The following is a 25,025-nucleotide window of genomic DNA, read 5'->3' on the forward strand; positions in this document are numbered from 1 at the left end:
TTGGGAGTATCCCCTCCTCCTCTATTTTTTGGAAAACTTTAAGGAGAATGGGTATTATGTCTTCCCTGTATGTCTGATAAAATTCCGAGGTAAATCCATCTGGCCCGGGGGTTTTGTTCTTTGATAGTTTTTTGATTACTGCTTCAATTTCATTGCTGGTAATTGGTGTGTTTAGATTTTCTGTTTCTTCCTTGGTCAGTCTTGGAAGGTTGTATTTTTCTAGGAAGTTGTCCATTTCTCCTAGGTTTCCCAGCTTGTTAGCATATAGGTTTTCATAGTATTCTCTAATAATTCTTTGTATTTCTGTGGGGTCCGTCGTAATTTTTCCTTTCTCGTTTCTGATACTGTTGATTTGTGTTGACTCTCTTTTCTTCTTAATAAGTCTGGCTAGAGGCTTATCTATTTTGTTTATTTTCTCGAAGAACCAGCTCTTGGTTTCATTGATTTTTGCTCTTGTTTTATTCTTCTCAATTTTATTTATTTCTTCTCTGATCTTTATTATGTCCCTCCTTCTGCTGACCTTAGGCCTCATCTGTTCTTCTTTTTCCAATTTTGATAATTGTGACATTAGACCATTCATTTGGGATTGCTCTTCCTTTTTTAAATATGCTTGGATTGCTATATACTTTCCTCTTAAGACTGCTTTTGCTGTGTCCCACAGAAGTTGGGGCTTAGTGTTGTTGTTGTCATTTGTTTCCATATATTGCTGGATCTCCATTTTGATTTGGTCGTTGATCTGTTGATTATTTAGGAGCGTGTTGTTAAGCCTCCATGTGTTTGTGAGCCTCTTTGCTTTCTTTGTACAGTTTATTTCTAGTTTTATGCCTTTGTGGTCTGAAAAGTTGGTTGGTAGGATTTCAATCTTTTGGAATTTTCTGAGGCTGTTTTTGTGGGCTAGTATGTGGTCTATTCTGGAGAATGTTCCATGTGCACTTGAGAAGAATGTATATCCTGTTGCTTTTGGATGTAGAGTTCTATAGATGTCTATTAGGTCCATCTGCTGTACTGTTGTTCAGTGCTTCCATATCCTTACTTATTTTCTGCCCAGTGGATCTATCCTTTGGGGTGCGTGGTGTGTTGAAGTCTCCTAGAATGAATGCATTGCCGTCTATATCCCCCTTTAGTTCTGTTAGTATTTGTTTCACATATGCTGGGGCTCCTGTGTTGGGTGCATATATATTTAGAATGGTTATATCCTCTTGCTGGACTGAGCCCTTTATCATTATGTAGTGTCCTTCTTTATCTCTTGTTACTTTCTTTGTTTTGAAGTCTATTTTGTCTGATATTAGTACTGCAACCCCTGCTTTCTTCTCACTGTTGTTTGCTTGAAATATGTTTTTCCATCCCTTGACTTTTAGTCTGTACATGTCTTTGGGTTTGAGGTGAGTTTCTTGTAAGCAGCATATAGATGGGTCTTGCTTTTTTATCCATTCTGTTACTCTGTGTCTTTTGATTGGTGCATTCAACCCATTAACATTTAGGGTGACTATTGAAAGATATGTACTTATTGCCATTGCAGGCTTTAAATTCGTGGTTACCAAAGGTTCAAGGTTAGCCTCTTTAGTATCTTAGTGCCTAACTTAGCTCGCTTATTGAGCTGTTATACACTGTCTGGAGATTCTTTTCTTCTCTCCCTTCTTGTTCGTCCTCCTCGATTCTTCATATGTTGGGTGTTTTGTGCTGTGCTCTTTCTAGGTGTGCTCCCATCTAGAGCAGTCCCTGTAAGATGTTCTGTGGAGGTGGTTTGTGGAAAGCAAATTCCCTCAGCTTTTGTTTGTCTGGGAATTGTTTAATCCCACCGTCATATTTGAATGATAGTCGTGCTGGATACAGTATCCTTGGTTCAAGGCCCTTCTGTTTCATTGTATTAAATATATCATGCCATTCTCTTCTGGCCTGTAGGGTTTCTGTCGAGAAGTCTGATGTTAGCCTGATGGGTTTCCCTTTATAGGTGACCTTTTTCTCTCTAGCTGCCTTTAGCACTCTTTCCTTGTCCTTGATCTTTGCCATTTTAATTATTATATGTCTTGGTGTTGTCCTTCTTGGATCCTTTCTGTTGGGGGTTCTGTGTATTTCCGTGGTCTGTTTGATTATTTCCTCCCCCAGTTTGGGGAAGTTTTCAGCAATTATTTCTTCTAATATACTTTCCATGCCTTTTCCTCTCTGTTCTTCTTCTGGGACCCCTATAATACGGATATTGTTCCTTTTTGATTGGTCACACAGTTCTCTTAATATTGTTTCATTCCTGGAGATCCTTTTGTCTCTCTCTATGTCAGCTTCTATGCGTTCCTGTTCTCTGGTTTAAATTCCATCAATGGCCTCTTGCATCCTATCCATTCTGCTTGCAAACCCTTCCAGAGTTTGTTTCATTTCTGTGATCTCCTTTCTGGCATCTGTGATCTCCCTCCGAACTTCATCCCATTTCTCTTGCGTATTTCTCTGCATCTCTGTCAGCATGTTTATGATTGTTATTTTGAATTCTTTTTCAGGAAGACTGGTTAGGTGTGTCTCCTTCTCTGGTGTTGTCTCTGTGATCTTTGTCTGCCTGTAGCTTTGCCTTTTCATGGTGATAGGAATAGTTTGCAGAGCTGGGACGAGTGACGGCTGGAAGGACTTCCTTTCTTGTTGGTTTGTGGCCCTCCTCTCCTGGGAGAACAGCGACCTGTAGTGGCTCGTGATGTGCAGCTTCGCACAGACAGGGTTTCTGCTTCCTGCCCGGCTGCTATGGAGTTAATCTCTGCTGTTGCTGTGGGCGTGGCCTGGCTCGGGCAGCTACTCCAAAGTGGTGGAGTCGCATTGGAGGGGGAGCGGCTGGGAGGCTATTTATCTCTGTAAGGGGCCTCCCTGCTCCCTGCAGCCCAGGGGTTAGGGTGCCCAGAGATCCCCGGATTCCCTACCTCTGGATTAAGTGTCCCGCCCTGCCCCTTTAAGACTTCCAAAAAGCACCCGCCAAAACAAAACAACGACCACCAAAAAAAAAAAAAAAAAACTTTTTGAAATTAAAAAAAAAAGAATTTTTTTTTTAATTAAAAAAAAAAAGGTGGTCGCTCGTTTTTCTTTATTCTCCGGTGCCAGCCTCAGGCCTCTGCTCACCGGTCTTGCTGCCCTGTTTCACTAGTATTGGGGTCCCTATCCCTTTAAGACTTCCAAAAAGCGCTCGCCAAAACAAAACAGCAAAAAAGCAAAAAAAAAAAAAAAGGTCGCGCGCTTTTCTTATGTCCTCTGTCGCCCAGCCTCCAGTGCCCGCTCACTGTTTTTGCTGCCCTGTTTTCCTAGTATCGAGGGCCCTGCAGTCTGGCCCGGATGGCTGGGGCTGGGTGTTCGGCAGTCCTGGGCTCCGTCTCCCTCCCGCTCTGCCTGCTCTTCTCCCGCCGGGAGCTGGGGGGAGGGGCGCTCGGCTCCCGCGGGGCCGGGGCTTGTATCTTACCCCCTTCCCGAGGCGCTGGGTTCTCTCAGGTGCGGATGTGGTCTGGATATTGTCCTGTGTCCTCTTGTCTTTATTCTAGGAAGGGTTGTCTTTGTTATATTTTCATAGAGATATGTTGTTTTGGGAGGAGATTTCCACTTCTCTACTCACGCCGCCATCTTCCACCCCTACTTTATGCTTTTTAAAAGAAAATCCTGTCTATAATTTCAAGTATTCTTTCCGTAAGTTAATTAGTTGATGATACAAAATACTAAGTTCCCCTGGAAGAAATTGAGAGTTCTTAGGTTCTTTTTGGCATTACTGGTGATTATGTAGCTCTCTTACAGGGTTATCTAATACATTTTTAAAATGTAAATTTGATTAAAGTATAACACATACTGAATCCATTTTAAACATGTACTAAATCCATTTTCATGAGAGTAAAATAAAGTATTATGTCATGGGCAGCTTTCAAATATCTAAGAAAACAGCAGGAAACATTCTTGAAGTATAAACACTACAGAAATATCACTGCTTCTAAAATTTCATGGCTTTTTTCTTTATCAAATTAAAACTCAGTGAGTATGCATCAGATATCATGAGATCCTGTGTCATATTCAGATGACCTGACATAATGTACATTAGTCACCAAATCACCTTAATATATTGGCTGTGTAGGTAAAGTGTCTCTGTGAGCTTCCAAAGGCATGTACAACATCCTAATTTTCCCTCATCCCCAAATATAAATTTAGTATGTGTCAAGAGGTATTTTTCTATGTATTCATAAATGAAAAACTCAGTAATTATTCTGAGGAGAATTTACAAACATACATCACCTAAGATGCCACCTAAATTTTCTTCCTAAGTGTTGCTGTGTTCTCTCCTACAGTGCATGCTGTAGGTCAGCTGAAAGTCACAGTATGTTAGTGAGTATTTCTGTGATTAAGGAAAGAATATCTAGGCCCAGAATTTATCTTTAGCTAAGCTATACAGCACTATATGAATGTGTGTTTCTGTAGTCTTATTCTTAGCCATACTACTGTGTAGCCTCCGGCTTCGGGGAAGTAAGCAAGTTAGTCTCACGGACCTACTGCCTCTTACGTGAAATGAGAAGATGAGACTTAGGTGAATCCTACTAGTGCTTCAGGTCTCTGATTCTGTGCTGTATTCCTCTGTCCAAGAAAAATTTCACTACAAGTATACATGAAACATTGTAAGACACAGTGGAGGACAAGATGGCTTGGACTAATCTCTCCCTTTTCCCTGCCCCCTGCTAAGTACAACTAAAAACCTTGGACATAATATAACAGAAGATAGAAAGAAGATGTTGAAAGATATAAAGAGGAAAGTGGACTGGCTAGGAACTCAGGACTTGAAGAACAGCATGGCAGTGAGTTCGCTGGGTTTTAAAAAAAATCTCCCTGTGTCTTGGACTGGTCAGTGGAGAAGCCTGCAACCCAGAACTGCCAATAGATGCAGACAAAAGAAAAAGAAAGCCCCAACTAAACTTTACTCCCTAGCCAAAGGACTGAGGAAGAGGTAGCCAAGCTATATATAAAACTTTTTGACAATACCTGCCCTACCTTTGGCTAATGCCATGAATGCCCCTCACTCTGGTGTGAGCAGAAACTGACCGGGGATTCTGGTCTCTTGCCCCTCACCCGGTGGCAGCACACAGCTTAGGGTGGTATTTTCCTGCTGGGTGACATGGTTTCAGCAGGGACCAAAGGGGGAGTCTAGTCGCCTAACCCCAAACTGATGGCAGCATGTGGCTTGGCGAGGCACTTTACATACCTACAGATAAGTATCTCCATCACTGGAGATGGAGACATTCCCAGGTAAGTAAAAACTCAAGGAGTTTGTCAGTAGTAGACCTACCCTATAAAAAATGCTGAAGGGAGTTTTCCAGTCTGAAATGGAAGGACGCTAGATGGTAGCTTGAAGCTGTACAAAGAAATGAGGATGGAAAAGGTAGCTCTGTATAGGTAAATGTGAGAGATAGTATTGCTGCATTGTTGTATTGTAACTCCGCTTTTATTTTGCTGTATGATTTAAAATGTAAATGCTTAAAATAATTACAGATCTATTAATGGGCACACGGGTATAAAGATGTAAATTGTGACAATAATATAGGAGGTGGCAGGGCTGTAAGGGAGCAAAGTTTTTGTATACTATTCACACTAAGTTGGTATCAATCTAAACTTGTTAATAGATGTTAACCAATCCTTAGGGTAACTACTAAGGAAAACAACTTAAGAATGTACAGAAAAAAATGAGAAGGTAATACAAATGGTACACAAGAAAATAATAAGTCACAAAAGAAGACAGTGATGGAAGAATTGAGGAACAAAACAGGTTTAAGACACAGAAAACAGCAAATGGCAGAAATCTTCCCTTGCTAGTAATTATTTCAAATTAAATGGCTTAAAATCTCCAATTAAAAGGCAGAGGCAGAATGTATTAAAAAATATCCAACTATATGCTGTCTACAAGAGACTCACTTTAGGTTCAATGATGTGAATAGGTTGAAAGTGAAAGGATAGAAAAAGGTATTACATGCAAAGAGTAACCAAAAGAGAGCTGGGGTGGCTCTATTATTATTAGACACAATAGACTTAAAGATAAAAATTGTTAAAAGAGACATGGACATTATGTATTGATAAAAAAGATCAGTCCATGAAGATAATAAAAATACAAACATGAACACACCTAATGGCACAGCCCAAAAATACATGAAGGAAAAGCCAATAGAATTGAAGGGAGTAATAGTTCTGTAATAATAGAGACCTAATATCTCACTTTAAGTGAGAGAACAACTAGACAGAAGACCAATACGGAAATAAAGCTTGAGCAATTCTGTAAATCAACTAGAGTGACAGATATCTATCCAACACTCCACCCAACAACAGCAGAGTATGCATTTTTCTCAAGTGCACATGGAACATTGTCCCAGATAGACCATATGTTAGCCATAATACAAGTCTCAGTAAATTTAAAAAGATTGAAATCATACACAGTATCTTCTCTGATCACAGTGGAATGAAACTAGAAATCAGTAACAGAAGGGAAACTGAAAGATTCACTAATATGTGGAAATTAGACAACATAGTCTTTTTTATTGAAGTATTATTGATACACAATCTTACATTGGTTTCAAGTATACAACACAGTGGTTCCACAGTTACCCATAATATTAAATCCTTATACCACCCCCCTGACTAGTACAGATACTATCTGTCAATATAGAAAGATGTTACAGAGTCACTGGCTATATTCTCCATGCTCTACTACCATCCCCATGACCAATTTATATTATGATTGAGAATTTTTGTGCCCTTTAATCTCCCTCACCCTCCCTCCCTACCCAATATATATTTGTATATGATTTATTTGATACGGGTTTAACATTCAAAATACGTAAAGAACTCTCATGCCTTAACACCAAAAAACCCAAATAACCTGATTAAGAAATGGGCAACCCCTCCTGCATGGTAACCACCAGTCTCTTCTCAGTGTCTTGAGTCTACTGCTATTTTGTTCATTTTGATTTGTTTTCTTTTTAGGTTCCACATAGAAGTCCTACAGTACTTGTCTCTCTCCACCTGGCTTGTTTCACTTAGCATAATACCCTGTAGGTCCATCCGTGTTGCTGAAAATGTCAGTATTTCTTTTTTTATGGTTGAATAATATTCCATTGTGTATATGTACCACACCTTCTTTATTCATTCATCTATTGATGGACACTTTGGGTGCATCCATATCTTGGCTATTGCATGTAATGCAGCAGTAAACATAGGGCTGCATGTATCTTTTTGAATCACGGATTTTGTTTTCTTCAGGTAAATTCCTAGAAGTGGAATTACTGCATCGTATGGTATTTTATTTTTATTTTGTTGAGGAACCTCCATACTGCTTTCCACAGTGACTACACCAATTTACATTCCCACCAACAGTGTAGGAGGGCTCCTTTTAGCTCCACATCCTTGCCAACATTTGTTATTTCTTGTCTTTTGGAAAGTGACCATTCCGACTGGTGTGAGCTGATATCTCATTGTGGTTTTAATTTGCATTTCCCTGGTGATTAGCAATGTGGGGCATCTTTTCATGTACTTGTTAGCCATCTGTATTTATTCTTTGGAGAAATGTCTGTTCAGGTCCTCTGCCCATTTTTCAGTCAGGTTATTTGTTTTTTTTTGGTGTTGAGGCATATGAGTTCTTTATATATTTTGAATGTTAAAAACCCTTATCAGATAAATCATTTACAAATATATTCTGCAATTCTGTAGGTTGCCTTTTTGTCCTGCTGATCATGTCCTTTGCTGTACAGCTTTTAGTTTGATGTAGTTCCACTTGTTCATTTTTTATTTTGTTTCACTTGTTTGACAAGATGTGGCCAGGAAAAAAGTGATCATGTCTAGTTCAAGAGATTTTTGCCTGTGTATTCTTCTAAGTGTTTTATGGTTTCATGTCTTATATTTAGGTCTTTGATCCATTTTAAGTTTACCTTTGTTTATGGAGTTAGTAATTCAATTTCATTATTTTGCATGTAGTTGTCCCATTTTCCCAACAGCAGTTATTGAAGAGACTGTCTTTTCCCCATTGTATACTCATGGCTCCTTTATCGTATATTAATGGACCACATATGCGTGGGTTTATATCTGGGCTCTCTATTCTATTCAGTTGATCTATTGGTCTGTTCTTGTGCCTGTACCAGACTGTTTTGATTACCATACTGTTTTGATTACTGTAGCTGTATAGTATAACTTGAAGTCAGGCAGCATAATACTCCCAGCTTTGTTTTTCTTTCTCAAGATTGATTTGGCTATTTGGTTTTTCTTTTTTTTTTTTGTAGTTTCATGTGAATTTTAGAACTGTTTGCTGTAGTTCATTGAAAAATGCAATTGGTATTTTGATAGGTATTGCATTGAATCTGTAAATTGCTTTGGGCAGGATTGCCAATTTGACAATATTAATTCTTCCTATCCATGAGCATGGGATAGGTTTCCATTTATTTGTGTCTTCTTTAATTTCTCTCATGAGTGTCTTGTAGTTTTCAACAGGTCTTTTCACTTCTTGGTTAGGTTTAATTCCTAGGTATTTTATTCTTTTTGATGCAGTTGTAGATGGAATTGTTTTCCTGATTTCTCTTTCTGCTAGTATATAGGAATACAACATATTTCTGTGTGTTAATTTTCTATCCTGCAACTTTGCTGGATCCAGTTATTCCAATAGTTTGTTTTTGCGGAGTCTTTAGGGTTTTCTATGTATCTATGTATCTATAGGGTTTTCTATGTATCTGCAAATAGTGACAGTTTAACTTCTTCCCTACCAGTTTGGATGCCTATTATCTCTTTCTGTTGTCTGCTGCTGTGACTAGGACCTCCAGTACTATGTTGAATAAAGTGGTAAGAGTGGGTATCCTTGTCTTGTTCCTGATCTTAGAGAAAGAGGTTTCAGCTTTTCACCATTGAGTATGAGGTTAGCTGTGGGTTTGTTGTATATGGCCTTTTTTATGTTGAGCAACATACCTTCTACACCCATTTTGTTGAGAGGTTTTTTTTATTATGAATGGATGTTGCATTTTGTCAAATGCTTTTTCAGCATCTATTGAGATGATCATATATGGTTTTTATCCTTCCTTTTGTTAATGTGGTATATGACATTGATTGATTTATGAATATTGTACCATCCTTGCATCCCTGGAATAAAGTCTGCTTGGTTGTGATAGATGATCCTTTTGATGTATTTTTGAATTAGGTTTGGTAATATTTTGTTGAAGATTTTTGCATCTATGTTCACCAGGGATATTTGTTTAAAATTTTCTTACTTTGTAGTGTCTCTGTCTGGTTTTGGTACTAGAGTGATACTGGCCTCATAGAATGAGTTTGAAATTATTTCCTTCTCTTCTGCTTTTTGGAATACTTTAAGAAGGATGGGTATTAGGTCTTTAAATGTTTGGTAGAATTTAACTTTGAAGCCATCTGGTTCTGGAATTTTGTTTGTTGGGAGTTTTTTGATTACCAATTCAATTTCATTACTGGTAATCAGTCTGTCCTGAAAATTGGAAGATTTTCTATTTCTTCCTGGGTCATTCTTAGAAGATTGTATTTTTCTAAGAGTTTGTCCATTTCTTCTAGGTTGTCCAGTTCACTGGAATATAATTTTTCATAGTATTCTCTAATAATTCTTTGTGTGTCTGTGGTATCTGTTGTGACTATTCCTTTTCTGTTTCTGATTTTGTGTACTCTTTTTTTTTTTTGATAACTCTGGCTAGGGGTTTATCTATTTTATCTTCTCAAAGAACCAGCTCTTGGTTTTGTTGATTTTTTTGTATTGTTTTATTCTTCTCGATTTTATTTCTGTTCTGATCTTTATTATGTCCCTCCTTCTACTAACTTTGGGTTTCATTTGTTCTTCTTTTTCTATTTTCTTTAATTGTAAGTTTAGGCTGTTTATTTAGGATTGTTCTTGTTTCTTGAGGTAGGCCTGTATTGCTATGTACTTCCCTCTTAGAACTGCTTCTGCAACATCCTACGAATTTTTGAATTGTTATATTTTTGTTTTCATTTGTCTCCATGTATTGCTTGATTTCTGTTTTGATTTGTTCATTGATCCATTGATTATTTAGAAGCATGTTGTTTAGCCTCCACATGTTTGTGGACTTTTTGTTTTCTTTGTGTAATTTCTTTCTAGTTTCATACCATTGTGCTCTGAGAAGTTGCTTGATACAATTTCTATCTTTTTGAATTCATTGAGGCTCTTTTTGTGGCCTAGTATGTGATCTGTTCTGGAGAATGTTCAATGTATACTTGAGAAAAATATGTATCCTGCTGCTTTTGGATGGAATGTTTGGTAGATATCTGTTAAGTCCACCTGATCTAATGTGTTGTTCAGTGCCTCTCTTTTTATTTTCTGTCTGGTTGATCTATATGTTGATGTGACATGTTAAGGTCACCTAATATGAATATGTTGCATCTATTTCCCCCTTTAATTCTGTTAGTATTTGTTTTACATATTTAGGTGATCCTCCTGTTGGGTGCATAGATATTTATAATGGTTATATCCCCTTTTTGGACTGACCCCTTTATCATTATGTAATGTCCTTCTTTGTCTCTTGTTACTTCTTTGTTTTGAAATCTATTTTGTCTGATACAAGTACTTCTACTCCTGCTCTTTTCTTCCTGTTATTTGCATGAAATAATCTTTTCCCATCCCTTCACTTTCAGTCTGTGTATGTCTTTGGGTCTGAAATGAGTCTCTTATAGCAGCACGTAGATGGGTCTGTTTCTTTATCCATTCTGTCACCTGATGTCTTTTGGTTGGTACATTCAGTCCATTTATATTTAAGGTAATTGATAGGTATGTACTTACTGCCATTTTATTAATTGTTTTCTGGTTGTTTTTGTATTTCCTCTCCATTCCTTTATTCCTCTAGACAACATAGTGTTAAAAAAACCAGTTGGTCAAAGAAGAAATTACAAGTGAAATTAGAAAATACCTTAAGATGAATGTAAATAGAAACTTACTAAAAACCTATGAGATGCGGTGAGAGCAGTACTTGGGGAAATTTATAGCTGTAACCACTTACATTAAAAAGTCAAATAAGTGGACATTTATTTTTGGTCAGTGTCTTCTTAAGGTGAAGATAACTCTTTGTAAATGTCCTAGAGAAATATAGTAGCTTTCTGTTCATCCTTTGCAAGTAAAAAAGGTGGATCATTCCACTACTAACATTTATTTTTTAAAAAGTCAAATAAGGTAATTTCACACTGTGAGAAACTAGAAAAAGGAGAGCTAGCTAAACCCAAAGCTAGCAGAAGGAAGAAGAAAATGAAGACTAGAATGGAGATGGAGAATAGGAAAGCAGTGGAGATAACATGGAAACCAAAAGTGGTTTTTTTTTAGATCAGTAGAATTGACAAATCTTTAGCTAGACTGACCAAGAATGTAATTAAGCTTGTGTTGTCCTCTAGTTAAAATAAAAGGCTCTATTTTAAATTAAAACCAGGTCCTGACAAATCTTTGTCTTGCTGTAGATAGCATTGTTTTGAAATGATCAAAGTTGAATATTCAAGTAGAATGATTCTGTTTGGTCTAAGGTATTTATTCCTGTATTGACTTGGGTGGTACATTTTACTCTGTGTTCTCTAGTTATAGAATTGTTTCATAGACTACTTGAAGAGTGAATGATAGCTCCAGGTTGGGGTAGCATGAAGAAACAATTGTGGTTTAGCTCAGCCTCTGTTGATTGAATCTTGAAAGTTGTCAAGTCCTCTTATCAGGATTTATGAAGGGAATTCGAAAACTTCTCAGACAGTTGGTTCTGAATGAGAAATTTGAAAGGCAGAGGAAATAGCCATAGTGATAAGTTTAATGAGAAGAGTGAGTAAGAAATAGTGATCAAATACTGGCATTGGAATAGAGGAGGAAAGGCTAAGTATAAATTCCCCCTTTTTAAAAAGAGCATTTAATGTTTTGCCAGCTATCAACAAATGCCATTAGGATTTATCCTGAGGACTAGTTCAAAAGAAATGAAAAGTTCTTTGATGACATTGATTTTATTATTATCGATAAAAATAAAAGCAATATAGACAACATAAATGTCCAAGAAGAAAGGCTTCTGTTTAACAGTATTATATATCTTCCTAATAGAATATTAGGTATCTGTTAAAGTGATACCGTGGGAAATAGTAGAAAACAGAGATAACAGCCAAATAGAGAAGTGTGTCTCATTTGTACTGCATAAAAGTATTTAGTAGATCTTCGACAGTAAGGTGTTCTGCTCTCTGAGGGTGATCCTGAAGGTCCATGGAATGTAGTATTGGCCCCTTTGCTCTGGTCACGTTTTGATTTACTTTCCCAGCGTTACTGACCAGCATTTCCTTCCTAGTGGGCTTTTGAGATTCTCAACTCCTCAGTGGATTTCCATTAACTCTTATTAGGGGGCTACAGGGTCACCTAAATCAAGTCATTCATTCATAAATTACCTATCTCATCTTATAATAATGTGCTTATACAGATGCACTCTCTAGTTTCTGGAGACTGTGTGTGAGTAGTATGTGTGAGAATTAGGGTAGCCATGAAGGTCTCCAGACATTTCAGCCCTAAATGTCACACATCTAGTTAGCATTTGTGGGTAAACTGCTAAGTAATTGGCTGAAGTTTAAATAACTGTTTTGGTGCAAAAATCATGTCATTTTTCTTTTTAAAGGTGTCCTCTTTCAATTAAGGATTGTGAAAAAGGGAAAAAATGCTCTCTGATGACAACTAGAATAGAGAAAAAAAGTCATTCAAAGCTCTATTAGAACAAAATGACCTTTGGAAGCTAATTTTAAGAGACCCTGCTCTCAGAACTTATGGTAAGACAGAATGTTAATATTGCATGATTGTATAGTTAGGATAACTCCAGCAATTGTGAGGTTCATATAAACAGTTTACTGAAATACATCATCTAATAGCTTTTTCATCTATGTTCTCTGGATAGTAAACTCTTACTGCCTTTCAAATGGTAATTTTGCTATGTGCAGAATTCTAGATTAAGGTGATTTTCTCTCAGCATTTTGAATGCATTACTTCTCTTCTGGCATTTATTGTTGCTGCTGAGAATTCTACTATTAGTCTATTTTTGGTTTCTTTGGGGAGAGTGTCTTTTCTCTAGGGTGGCTTTTAAAACTTTATTTTCAATGTTCTGTTTCAGTTTCACTGTGATGTGTCTAGGCGTAGATTTAAATTTATTCCGGATGATGCTTGGTGTGCATTTTTCATCTGGAAAATCATGTCTTTAATTTTAGAACACTCTTAGTTATGTCACTACTGGTTTTGATTCTCGACTTATTTCTTCTATTTTCTTCTCAAACTTTAGTTAGTTATGTTTCTATTCTGTCAACACATCTTTTATTTTGAATAATCCAGTAATAGCTCTTTCATCTTTTTATGTCATGATGTTGCTAGGCTGGACCTGAATAAAATCATCTTCTTCTTTCAAATTAATAATTTTTCATGTAACTGTATGATTGCAGGTTTTGTCCATTATTTTTTATATCAATCTGTTCTTGTTTCACTTTTCCTAGTTTCTATTTCATACTTGTCTGTTCTTTATTAGGATGTGTTCCCTACATTTTTTTTTTCCTCGATAATTATTTTTTATTGAAGGGTAGTTGACACACAGTATTACATTAGTTTCAGGTGTACAACACAGTGATTCAACATTTATATACATGATAATTCTAGGTACCAGCTATCACCATCCCAAGTTGTTACAATATTTTGACTATATTTCTTATGCTCTACATTACATCCCGGTTACTTATTTATTTTACAATTGGAAGTGTGTTTATATATATATATATATATATAAAAAATATATATATATTTTTTGTGAGGGTATCTCTCATATTTATTGATCAAATGGTTGTTAACAACAATAAAATTCTGTATAGGGGGGTCAGTACTCAATGCACAATCATTAATCCACCCCAAGCCTAATTTTCGTCAGTCTCCAATCTTCTAATGCATAATGAACAAGTTCTTACATGGAGTACAAATTCTTACATAGTGAATAAGTTACATGGTGAACATTACAAGGGCAGTCATCACAGAAGCTTTCGGTTTTGCTCATGCATTATGAACTATAAACAGTCAGTTCAAATATGAATACTCATTTGATTTTTATACTTGATTTATATGTGGATACCACATTTCTCTCTTTATTATTATTATTTTTAATAAAATGCTGAAGTGGTAGGTAGATACAAGATAAAGGTAGAAAACATAGTTTAGTGCTGTAAGAGAACAAATGTAGATGATCAGGTGTGTGCCTGTAGAGTATGTGTTAATCCAAGCTAGACAAGGGCAATAAAACATCCACGTATGCAGAAGATTTCTCTCAGAACAGGGGGGTGAGGTTCTAAGCCTCACCTGTGTTGGTCCCCAATTTCTCACCTGATGGCCCCCCTGCGACTGTGCCTGTCTTAGGTTGTTCCTCCCTTGAGGAATCTTACCTGTCTCTGGCTAACCAGTCATCTTCCGGGGCCATACAGGGAAATGTTAAGTTGGTAAGTGAGAGAGAAGCCTTATTGTTTGAAAAGGTTAGCTTTTTACTTCTTTGCATGTTTATGCCCTGTGGCTTCTATGCCCAGCATTTGTCTTGAGGTGTCTTTACCACTTGGAAGAATTATGATACTCGGTAAATTCGACATGTGGCACGAATTCTATTTAAGGGTTGTAATTAGGAAGGAAGAAGAAAAGCTATAGAAGTAGCAGGTGGAAGAAAACATGGGAAGATTGATTATTTCTTTGACAGTGTTCCCTACTTTTAACTTTGGGAGGATTCTAAACATAAGTACTAAAGTTTTTTCAACTTGTTCTATTTTCATTTTTGTCAGGAATAAATTCACCTCTCTCTGTCTCTTTTTTTATTTTGGCCATTCTTTCTCTTAGTGTTGGTTTTTTTCTTTATGCTTTTTGAAAATTTGTGGAGGAGTCTTATTTTGAGTTGGAGTTTAATTTCATTCTCAGTTCCCTGAGCTCCTCCTCCCTTTCTAGCAGTTCATGGCAACTCTGCCAACCATACCCAACAACCCCACACTCATGGGCCTCCAGTCTAGGGCCAGTTCTTGTACTTGAGGTTCAGTGCTTCCATTGGTGCAAATGGTACAGGGATTGTGCAGGTGGCACTGGATGGTGACTGAGCCCAAGACAGAGCTGCAGTGCTCTATCTGCATCCTTTCCTAAGTAGGCAGCCCAGGGCTTCACAGGCGTCCTCCTGGGTTTGCAGCTTTTTAGGTAGTGAAGCATCTCCTCAGCCTCTGGCTTCAGAGAATGATCTTGGTGCTGGTCGCCTGCTTCACGTGGGGCGTTTCAGTCCCTAGTGGGAGCTCTCAGCACTTCTGCTGTTCTGAACCTTCAGCCTGGCCTCCCACTTTGTGATTTGGCCCCACAGGGATCTTTATCTTGTTTCTGAGTGTGTCTGAGTCATTTTTGTGCTCATGCTCTCACATCTGTCATTGCATGTCATTTTATAGAATAGCAAGTTGAGGTTCAGAGAGTAGAAGTAAGCTACTTTTGAAGCCTCACAGCTAGTAAGTGACAGAGCCAGCTCTTGTAAAAGAGGAGAGCTGGAACGATTTCTGGGGAGGTACTAGAAATTTAATGATAAGCATTTAGAGAGAGAAAAATCATGCATTTCTTGTCACACAAATTAACTATAGGCCTGCTAAGCAAAAGTTAGTAAGAATTTCCAGGCTCTGTGCCCACCAATGATTTTCCAAATATGAAGTATTTTCCTACATTAAGCTAAAATGCTTATTTTTAAAGGGCCTTCCCCAGTTTAGATGTACATTCATCTTGGCCAAAGTAACCTTCACATTTTGGTCATTAGGCCATATTTAGTGTAGCAAAAGGCCACCTGTAACCCTTACTCTGCCTTCTAAAAGGGAACAGAAAGGCAGAACTTCTGTATAATAAATAATTGTTATTTATGCATTTCAAGGTTGGTTTTAAAAAATATACAAACCATAGAGGCTTTGTGATTATTTTATTAATTTATCAAGCACTTAAGTATAGTACTTATGTACTAGATGGTCTTTGAAGTGTTTGAAAAATATTAACTCATTTAATCCTCATAACAACCATGAGCAATAGGTTCTATTGCTGTCCTCATTTTGCAGATATAAACTAAGGCTAGAGAACTTACTTGTTCAAGGTCACCCACAGCAAGTAAGAGTTAAAGCTGTGGCTCTAACACTGGTTATCTTGTCCCAGCCTGCCAGCTCTTTCTCCTATGCTGTGCTACCCAACCATATTTTAGGATTATTTTCTTAACCTCTGTCTTTTAAACGAGTTGCCGCGTTATCAGGGATACCTTTTATGTTACAAAACCTCTTAATCAGCTTCAGCCCACCACTAGAAGCTTGTGTTCTTTCTTAGATTTCCCCTTCTCATTGTTATCATGCTTATGGTATTGTGCAACACTTACTTTGCTGGCATCATTCCTCTAGAAGATGCGGTAAATTCATCTAATCGATTCTTCAGGTATTAGTGGGATATGCTTCTGATAAGCCAATACTTTGTTCAGAACTGTGGGGGCACAAAGGTTATGATTGGCTTCTTCTCCTGTGGCCCCTTCATCTTCTTTCACCCTCTGACAGCAGTCATGCCTAATACCATCCATTTATAGTCTCTCATGGTACATATATATAACCATCATTTTCCATGTGTCTCATTTAAATCCATCTCCTCATGCTTTATTGTCAAGAGTTGTAGGCACTAGCTGGAATCCATGTTTCCTGTAACTAACAAGATAGCTCAGTTTTTCTCCTGAAGGTCAGTTATGGTTGGTTTCTAGATTCTTGACTGGTGGGATTCTTATTTCTCTTCTTTGTTCCCCATACCACACAATGACAGAAACCAGGAAGCACTCCTAAGTGTCAGGGGAGGAGCAAGTGTGGAAGTGGGGCGGGGGGGTGGGATGGGAGGCCCCCAAATATGCTATGGTATTAATGGAAAAGGACAGTGGAGGACAACTAGGGGTTGGGCCCAGGGAGGCACCCAGACAGAGCAGTTAGGAACATGGGCTTTTAGTCCAAATCCTATCTGCCTCTTACTGGCTATGTGTCTGGGCAAATTACTTAGCCTCTCTGTGTCTCAATCTCACTATCTGTAAAATGGGGATAATGGTAGTGTCTATTTTCATTGAGTTATTGTAATGATTAAATGAGTTAATATCCTTAAAGCACTTGGAATGGTGTCTGGCATATGGTCAGCTTTAATGACAATTAGCCGTTATAATTATTATCACAGTAGGCCCAGCAAAACAGAGGCAGAGTGTAGTTGGCAAACATGAACAGACACAGGATAGCCAGAAATGAGCAGTTCACAAGCCCAGAATGAGTGCTGGGCTGGCTTACTAAACTGCTAGTAGAATCATGTTCTTTCCCACTTCTGCAACCTTTCACGGGTGGCCTTTTGCCTTCACCAGGGGTTAGCAAACTACAGCCTATAGGTCAAACCCAGATCATCACCTCTTGCTGTAACTAATGGAAATGTGAAGGAGAAGAATCAGTGGAAAGGAGGAATGACTTCCTCATCAGCCCTTTAACCCTCCATCTGCTAACTCAGGGAGCATGATGCCTGTGGCTATAGTTAGTGGCTTGGCCTTGAGGGCCTTAATCTGACCAAGATGCTCTGTCTTTCCTAGCAAAACCTTGAGCAGATACCCTTTACTCAGCTGGCAGCTTCAAAGACTTGCTGTGGGTGGTTTTTCACTACTTTGTGTTTTTCCAGAATAATTAGAAGAAACCAGACTATGAGGCCTTCCCTTCAAGGTGAGAAGAGGGAAAGAAGCCTGTCCTGGGAAAACAGGATAAAAGATTTTTTCTCCCTCTTGAATATCCTGCTGTGCTCATCACGCTCTGTAGGTATTACCTACTGGTGTGCTGGTAAACCGTCTCTCCCCAAAAAGAAAACGCCCCAATTTGTAGCCTTTACCAATGTCTCTGTTGTAAATACTCCCAGCAAGGCTGATCATAGGTGGAATTGGGAAGAGATGTGCCTCATTGGCTCATTGGTACTGGTGTTCTCTGTAGTAGACAGCTTTAACTTGCCACTGAATTCTTGTGTTGTGTCAGGATTCTGTGTGCTAGACAAGAGTTTTGTTTTGTCTTTTTGGACTACGGCACTGTTTCAGCTCAATCCCAGAATGTGCTGTTAGAAATGGGGCTGTATTTTTGAAATCGCTAAAGGTGAAACTTCCCTCTTGTTTATGTTTAACTTGTACCACTAGGTGGCACTTTAAGGACATTACAGGAAATGGGCTTTAATGGATTTCTTTTTTAAATTTTATTGAAATGTAATATGTATATTGAAAAGTACACATTGACCATGCAGCTCAGTTTTCACAAGCTGAACATGTGTGTAATCAGCACTGAAATCAAGAAACAATATTACTAATAATACCTCAGAAAGCCCCTCTTAATACATTTTCCAATTACTCTCCTTTATTCTTAGGGTTACTGTTAATGTCTCATTAATCTAAAGGCATAGATTAGTTTTACCTGTTTTCTACCTTACATAAATGGAACCATTCAGTATATACTCTTGTGATTGTTTTCTTTTGCTGAAGTGATAACTGTGTGATTCATCCATATTGTTGGGTGTAATTGTAGATCATTGCTATATAGTATTCCATTGTATGTGCAAATATATTTTCTATCATTGATGAACATTTGGGTAGTTTTCCAATTTTGGCAATTATGAATAATGCTGCTATGCATATTCGTGTAAAAGTTTTTGAATGGACTATGTTTTCATTCCTCTTGCATAGATTCCTAGAGTAGAACTTCTGGGTCATGGGGAAGGCTTATATGGCCTATATTCAGCTGTAGTGAATACTGCCAAAGAGGTTTATAAAGTGTTTGTTCTGATTTATACCCCTATCAATATTGTTCCTATTCCAGTTCTATATCCTCATAAGTACTGAATTTATTTTATGGCTGGTTCCTAACTCTTATGTAATTTTTTTAGCTCCATTTCTAGCCAGCTATTTCTAATTTAAATTTTTAAGCTACCTTCCTCTGATGGACATAGTTCATGAAGGAAGGACTGTGTCAACCCAAAAGGGGACAGTAATCACCGTCTATATATGCGCTATCAGTGGTTAGAAAAGATCTTATTCAAACACCCTATCACTAATAAAAAAACAGTGGAGTTCGGAAGGGAATTGAAAATTATAAGTTTAAAATATTGGGTGAGTCTATGTGAGAGGTGGGGAACCAGCCAAAAAGGATTTCTAAAGGCCTCATAACCAGATTCCTTTGAATTGTGCTGGTGGTGGGTTCCTGTTTAGTCATGGCCTGTTTGGTGTGGCAAGAGGCATGCCTATGACATCTTCAACCATATCCAGTGGGGAATATGTGTCTCAAGAGAATCTTGTCGTCAATCACAACTTTGTGAGGTCCGTGTTGTTGACTCTGTAAATGATATTATAATATGGCTGTAGGTATTTGACGAGAGAGGGTAGGGTTCAGACTTGACTCATCTCTGGTCTATTATTAGAAATTGGAAATAGAAGAACAAAATGTCTTTTAGACCAAAATAAATTACCCATGATCCTTTAGTTGTAACAGTAAGTCTTATTCGTGGATGTTGTCTATAATCCAGTGGGTTTCAGGAATCCCCAAGGGATTATGCTGTGTGGCTGTTATATCAAGGGACTAGTTGCCCATTATAGTTACTGATTATCCACTTCCACTGAAATTCTCCCTGAGCTCCTCTGTCAGTGTTCCCCTGGGCGTCTCCAGTGTTGGATTGGCCTGCTATAGGAGGCCACCAGAGATGTTCAGTATAAGCTGTCTGCTGAAACAGCCATGAAATCTGAAAGCATGAAAGAGCTTTTATTTTATTTTTTGTAGATAAGTATTTTTTATTGAAGGGTAGTTGACACACAGTATTACATTACATTAGTTTCAGGTGTACAACATAGTGATTCAACATTTATATACATGATAATTCTAGGTACCAGCTATCACCATCCCAAGTTGTTACATTATTTTGACTATATTCCTTATGCTATACATTACATCCCGGTTACTTATTTATTTTACCATTGGAAGTGTGTACTTTTCTTTTTTTTTTTTTTGTGAGGGCATCTCTCATATTTATTGATCAAATGGTTGTTAACAATGATAAAATTCTGTATAGGGGAGTCAATGCTCAATGCACAATCATTAATCCACCCCAAGCCTAATTTTCGTCATTCTCCAATCTTCTGAGGCATAACAAACAAGTTCTTACATGGAGAACAAATTCTTACATAGTGAATAAGTTACATGGTGAACAGTACAAGGGCAGTCATCACAGAAACTTTCGGTTTTGCTCATGCATTATGAACTATAAACAGTCAGTTCAAATATGAATACTCATTTGATTTTTATACTTGATTTATATGTGGATACCACATTTCTCTCTTTATTACTATTATTTTTAATAAAATGCTGAAGTGGTAGGTAGATACAAGATAAAGGTAGAAAACATAGTTTAGTGTTGTAAGAGAGCAAATGTAGATGATCAGGTGTGTGCCTGTAGACTATGTGTTAATCCAAGCTAGACAAGGGCAATAAAACATCCACGTATGCAGAAGATTTCTCTCAGAACAGTTGGGGTGAGGTTCTAAGCCTCACCTCTGTTGATCCCCAATTTCTCACCTGATGACCCCCCTGCGACTGTGCCTGTCTTAGGTTGTTCCTCCCTTGAGGAATCTTACCCGTCTCTGGCTAACCAGTCATCTTCCGGGGCCATACAGGGAAATGTAAAGTTGGTAAGTGAGAGAGAAGCCTTATTGTTTGAAATGGTTAGCTTTTTATTTCTTTGCATATTTATGCCCTGTAGCTTCTATGCCCAGCATTTGTCTTGAGGTATCTTTACCACTTGGAAGAATTATGATACTCGGTAAATTTGATATGAGGCACGAATTCTATTTAAGGGTTGTAATTAGGAAGGAAGAAGAAAAGCTATAGAAGTAGCAGGCGGAAGAAAATATGGGAAGATTGATTATTTCTTTGACATATCTTCTTGTAGAGTAACTTCAGCATGTATAGGTTTTAAGCTACTACTTAAATTGCATACCCACATTAACATAATAGGAGTATAGTTCCATAATGAAAGCATACCTGTAATTACCAGCCATCTCCAGTGAAAGCAAGAAAACCAGTTAGGCACCTTAGGCATTTGTGAAAACTTATCTATGATATGGTGGACATTGTCCAACTGAACTTGAACAGTCTGAGAGAAATCAGACAAATTAAAACAACACATTCCTGGGGAATGTTCACATCCCTTATGTTCTTTTAACAGTAAATAGTTTATAGTTGTAAGATTTTGGAGCGCTACAATTTGCACTTCTCCTAATTCTTGGTTGAGTTCCAACAGTATAGATCCAGTCAAATTTGTTGTTTTACTGTATGCACAGGCCAGCTTAGATATCTCCTTCTTCATTCCCATGGCAAATCCAGGAACTGGTGGGATGAGTGCATCTACAGCTGTAGCACTGCGTGGATCTTTGTTGGGGTTTTTTGATGATCATCTTCTGGCATGAGTCTTCCAGAGAGTGCTGATGTTGGAAGTTCTTTTTCATATCGTATCTTAGTTCATTTTCGGGGTAGCCCAATTAGGCTTTGATGCTCTGTATAAACACAAACAGACCCTTTGCCTACACTTTTATATGTCCTTTATACCCTTGTGTAGAACTCATTGGAGGTTACCACACAGGAACTGCCTTTTTATTTTATTTTTTTTGTATCACTAATCTCCACTTACATGACGAATATTATGTTTACTAGGCTCTCCCCTATACCAGGTCCCCCCTATATTCCCCTTTAGAGTCACTGTCCATCAGCATAGCAAAATGTTGTAGAATCACTACTTGCCTTCTCTGTGTTGTACAGCCCTCCCTTTTCTCCTACCCCCCCATGCATGCTAATCTTAATACGCCCCTACTTCTCCCACCCCCTTATCCCTCCCTACCCACCCATCCTCCCCAGTCCCTTTCCCTTTGGTACCTGTTAGTCCATTCTTGAGTTCTGTGATTCTGCTGCTGTTTTGTTCCTTCAGTTTTTCCTTTGTTCTTATATTCCACAGATAAGTGAAATCATTTGGTATTTCTCTTTCCCCACTTGGCTTGTTTCACTGAGCATAATACCCTCCAGCTCCATCCATGTTGCTGCAAATGGTTGGATTTGCCCTTTTCTTATGGCTGAGTAGTATTCCATTGTGTATATGTACCACATCTTCTTTATCCATTCATCTGTCGATGGACATTTAGATTGCTTCCAATTCTTGGCTATTGTAAATAGTGCTGCGATAAACATAGGGGTGCACTGATCTTTCTCATACTTGATTGCTGCATTCTTAGGGTAAATTCCTAGGAGTGCAATTCCTGGGTCAAATGGTAGGTCTGTTTTGAGCATTTTGATGTACCGCCATACTGCTTTCCACAATGGTTGAACTAACTTACATTCCCACCAGCAGTGTAGGAGGGTTCCCCTTTCTCCACAGCCTCGCCAACATTTGTTGTTGTTTGTCTTTTGGATGGCAGCCATCCTTACTGCTGTGAGGTGATACCTCATTGTAGTTTTAATTTGCATTTCTCTGATAATTAGCGATGTGGAGCATCTTTTCATGTGTCTGTTGCCCATCTGTATTTATTCTTTGGAGAACTGTCTGTTCAGTTCCTCTGCCCATTTATTAATTGGGTTATTTGTTTTTTGTTTGTTGAGGCGTGTGAGCTCTTTATATATTCTGGACGTCAAGCCTTTATCGGATGTGTCATTTTCAAATATATTCTCCCATACTGTAGGGTTCCTTTTTGTTCTATTGATGGTGTCTTTTGCTGCACAGAAGCTTTTCAGCTTAATATAGTCCCACTTACTCATTTTTCCTGTTGTTTTCCTTGCCCGGGGAGATAGGTTCAAGAAGAGGTCACTCATGTTTATGTCTAAGAGGTTTTTGCCTATGTTTTCTTCCAAGAGTTTAATGATTTCATGACTTACATTCAGGTCTTTGATCCATTTTGAGTTTACTTTTGTATATGGGCTTAGACGATGGTCCAGTTTCATTCTCCTACATGTAGCTGTCCAGTTTTGGCAGCACCATCTGTTGAAGAGACTGTCATTTCCCCATTGTATGTCCATGGCTCCTTTATCAAATATTAATTGACCATATATGTCTGGGTTAATGTCTGGATTCTCTAGTCTGTTCCATTGGTCTGTGGCTCTGCTCTTGTGCCAGTACCAAATTGTCTTGATTACTATGGCTTTATAGTAGAGCTTGAAGTTAGGGAGTGAGATCCCCCCTACTTTATTCTTCTTTCTCAGGATTGCTTTGGCTATTCGGGGTCTTTGGTGTTTCCATATGAATTTTTGAATTATTTGTTCTAGTTCATTGAAGAATGTTGCTGGTAGTTTCATAGGGATTGCATCAAATCTGTATATTGCTTTGGGCAGGATGGCCATTTTGACGATATTAATTCTTCCTAGCCACGAGCATGGGATGAGTTTCCATCTGTTAGTGTCCCCTTTAATTTCTCTTAAGAGTGACTTGTGGTTTTCAGAGTATAAGTCTTTCACTTCTTTGGTTAGGTTTATTCCTAGGTATTTTATTTTTTTTGATGCAATTGTGAATGGAGTTGTTTTCCTGATTTCTCTTTCTGTTGGTTTATTGTTAGTGTATAGGAAAGCCACAGATTTCTGTGTGTTGATTTTGTATCCTGCAACTTTGCTGTATTCCGATATCAGTTCTAGTAGTTTTGGGGTGGAGTCTTTAGGGTTTTTTATGTACAGTATCATGTCATCTGCAAATTTAACAGTTTAACTTCTTCTTTACCAATCTGGATTCCTTGTATTTCTTTATTTTGTCTGATTGCCATGGCTAGGACCTCCAGTACTATGTTAAATAACAGTGGAGAGAGTGGGCATCCCTGTCTAGTTCCCTATCTCAGAGGAATGCTTTCAGCTTCTCGCTGTTCAATATAATGTTGGCTGTGGGTTTATCATAGATGGCCTTTATTATGTTGAGGTACTTGCCCTCTATTCCCATTTTGCTGAGAGTTTTTATCATGAATGGATGTTGAAGTTTGTCAAATGCTTTATCAGCATCTGTGGAGATGATCTTGTGGTTTTTGTCTTTCTTTTTGTTGATGTGGTGGATGATGTTGATGGATTTTCGAATGTTGTACCATCCTTGCATCCTTGGGATGAATCCCACTTGGTCATGGTGTATGATCCTTTTGATAAACTTTTGAATTCGGTTTGCTAATATTTTATTAAGTAATTTTGCATCTACATTCATCAGGGATATTGGTCTGTAATTTTCTCTTTTGGTGGGGTCTTTGCCTGGTTTTGGTATTAGGGTGATGTTAGCTTCATAGAATGAGTTTGGGAGTATCCCCTCCTCCTCTATTTTTTGGAAAACTTTAAGGAGAATGGGTATTATGTCTTCCCTGTATGTCTGATAAAATTCTGAGGTAAATCCATCTGGCCCGGGGGTTTTGTTCTTTGGTAGGTTTTTGATTACCGCTTCAATTTCGTTGCTGGTAATTGGTCTGTTTAGATTTTCTGTTTCTTTCTGGGTCAATCTTGGAAGGTTGTATTTTTCTAGGAAGTTGTCCATTTCTCCTAGGTTTCCCAGCTTGTTAGCATATAGGTTTTCATAGTATTCTTTAATAATTCTTTGTATTTCTGTGGGGTCCGTCGTGATTTTTCCTTTCTCGTTTCTGATACTGTTGATTTGTGTTGACTCTCTTTTCTTCTTAATAAGTCTGGCTAGAGGCTTATCTATTTTGTTTATTTTCTCGAAGAACCAGCTCTTGGTTTCATTGATTTTTGCTATTGTTTTATTCTTCTCAATTTTATTTATTTCTTCTCTGATCTTTATTATGTCCCTCCTTCTGCTGACCTTAGGCCTCATCTGTTCTTCTTTTTCCAATTTTGATAATTGTGACATTAGACCATTCATTTGGGATTGCTCTTCCTTTTTTAAATATGCTTGGATTGCTATATACTTTCCTCTTAAGACTGCTTTTGCTATGTCCCACAGAAGTTGGGGCTTAGTGTTGTTGTTGTCATTT

General features: G+C 37.9%; 1 protein-coding gene and 1 non-coding gene across 15 annotated transcripts in view; both read left to right on the forward strand.

The window, feature by feature from the left end:
* Nucleotides 1-25,025, forward strand: part of REPS2 (RALBP1 associated Eps domain containing 2) — a 274,803-nt gene that overhangs the window by 197,282 nt on the left and 52,496 nt on the right. The window lies entirely within an intron of this gene.
* Nucleotides 11,013-11,142, forward strand: LOC118926316 (small Cajal body-specific RNA 24). Its single transcript, XR_005030412.1, has one exon. It is a non-coding gene; the product is annotated as a small Cajal body-specific RNA 24 (non-coding RNA).

Source organism: Manis pentadactyla, chromosome X, assembly GCF_030020395.1.
Source record: "Manis pentadactyla isolate mManPen7 chromosome X, mManPen7.hap1, whole genome shotgun sequence".
NCBI lineage: Eukaryota > Metazoa > Chordata > Mammalia > Pholidota > Manidae > Manis > Manis pentadactyla.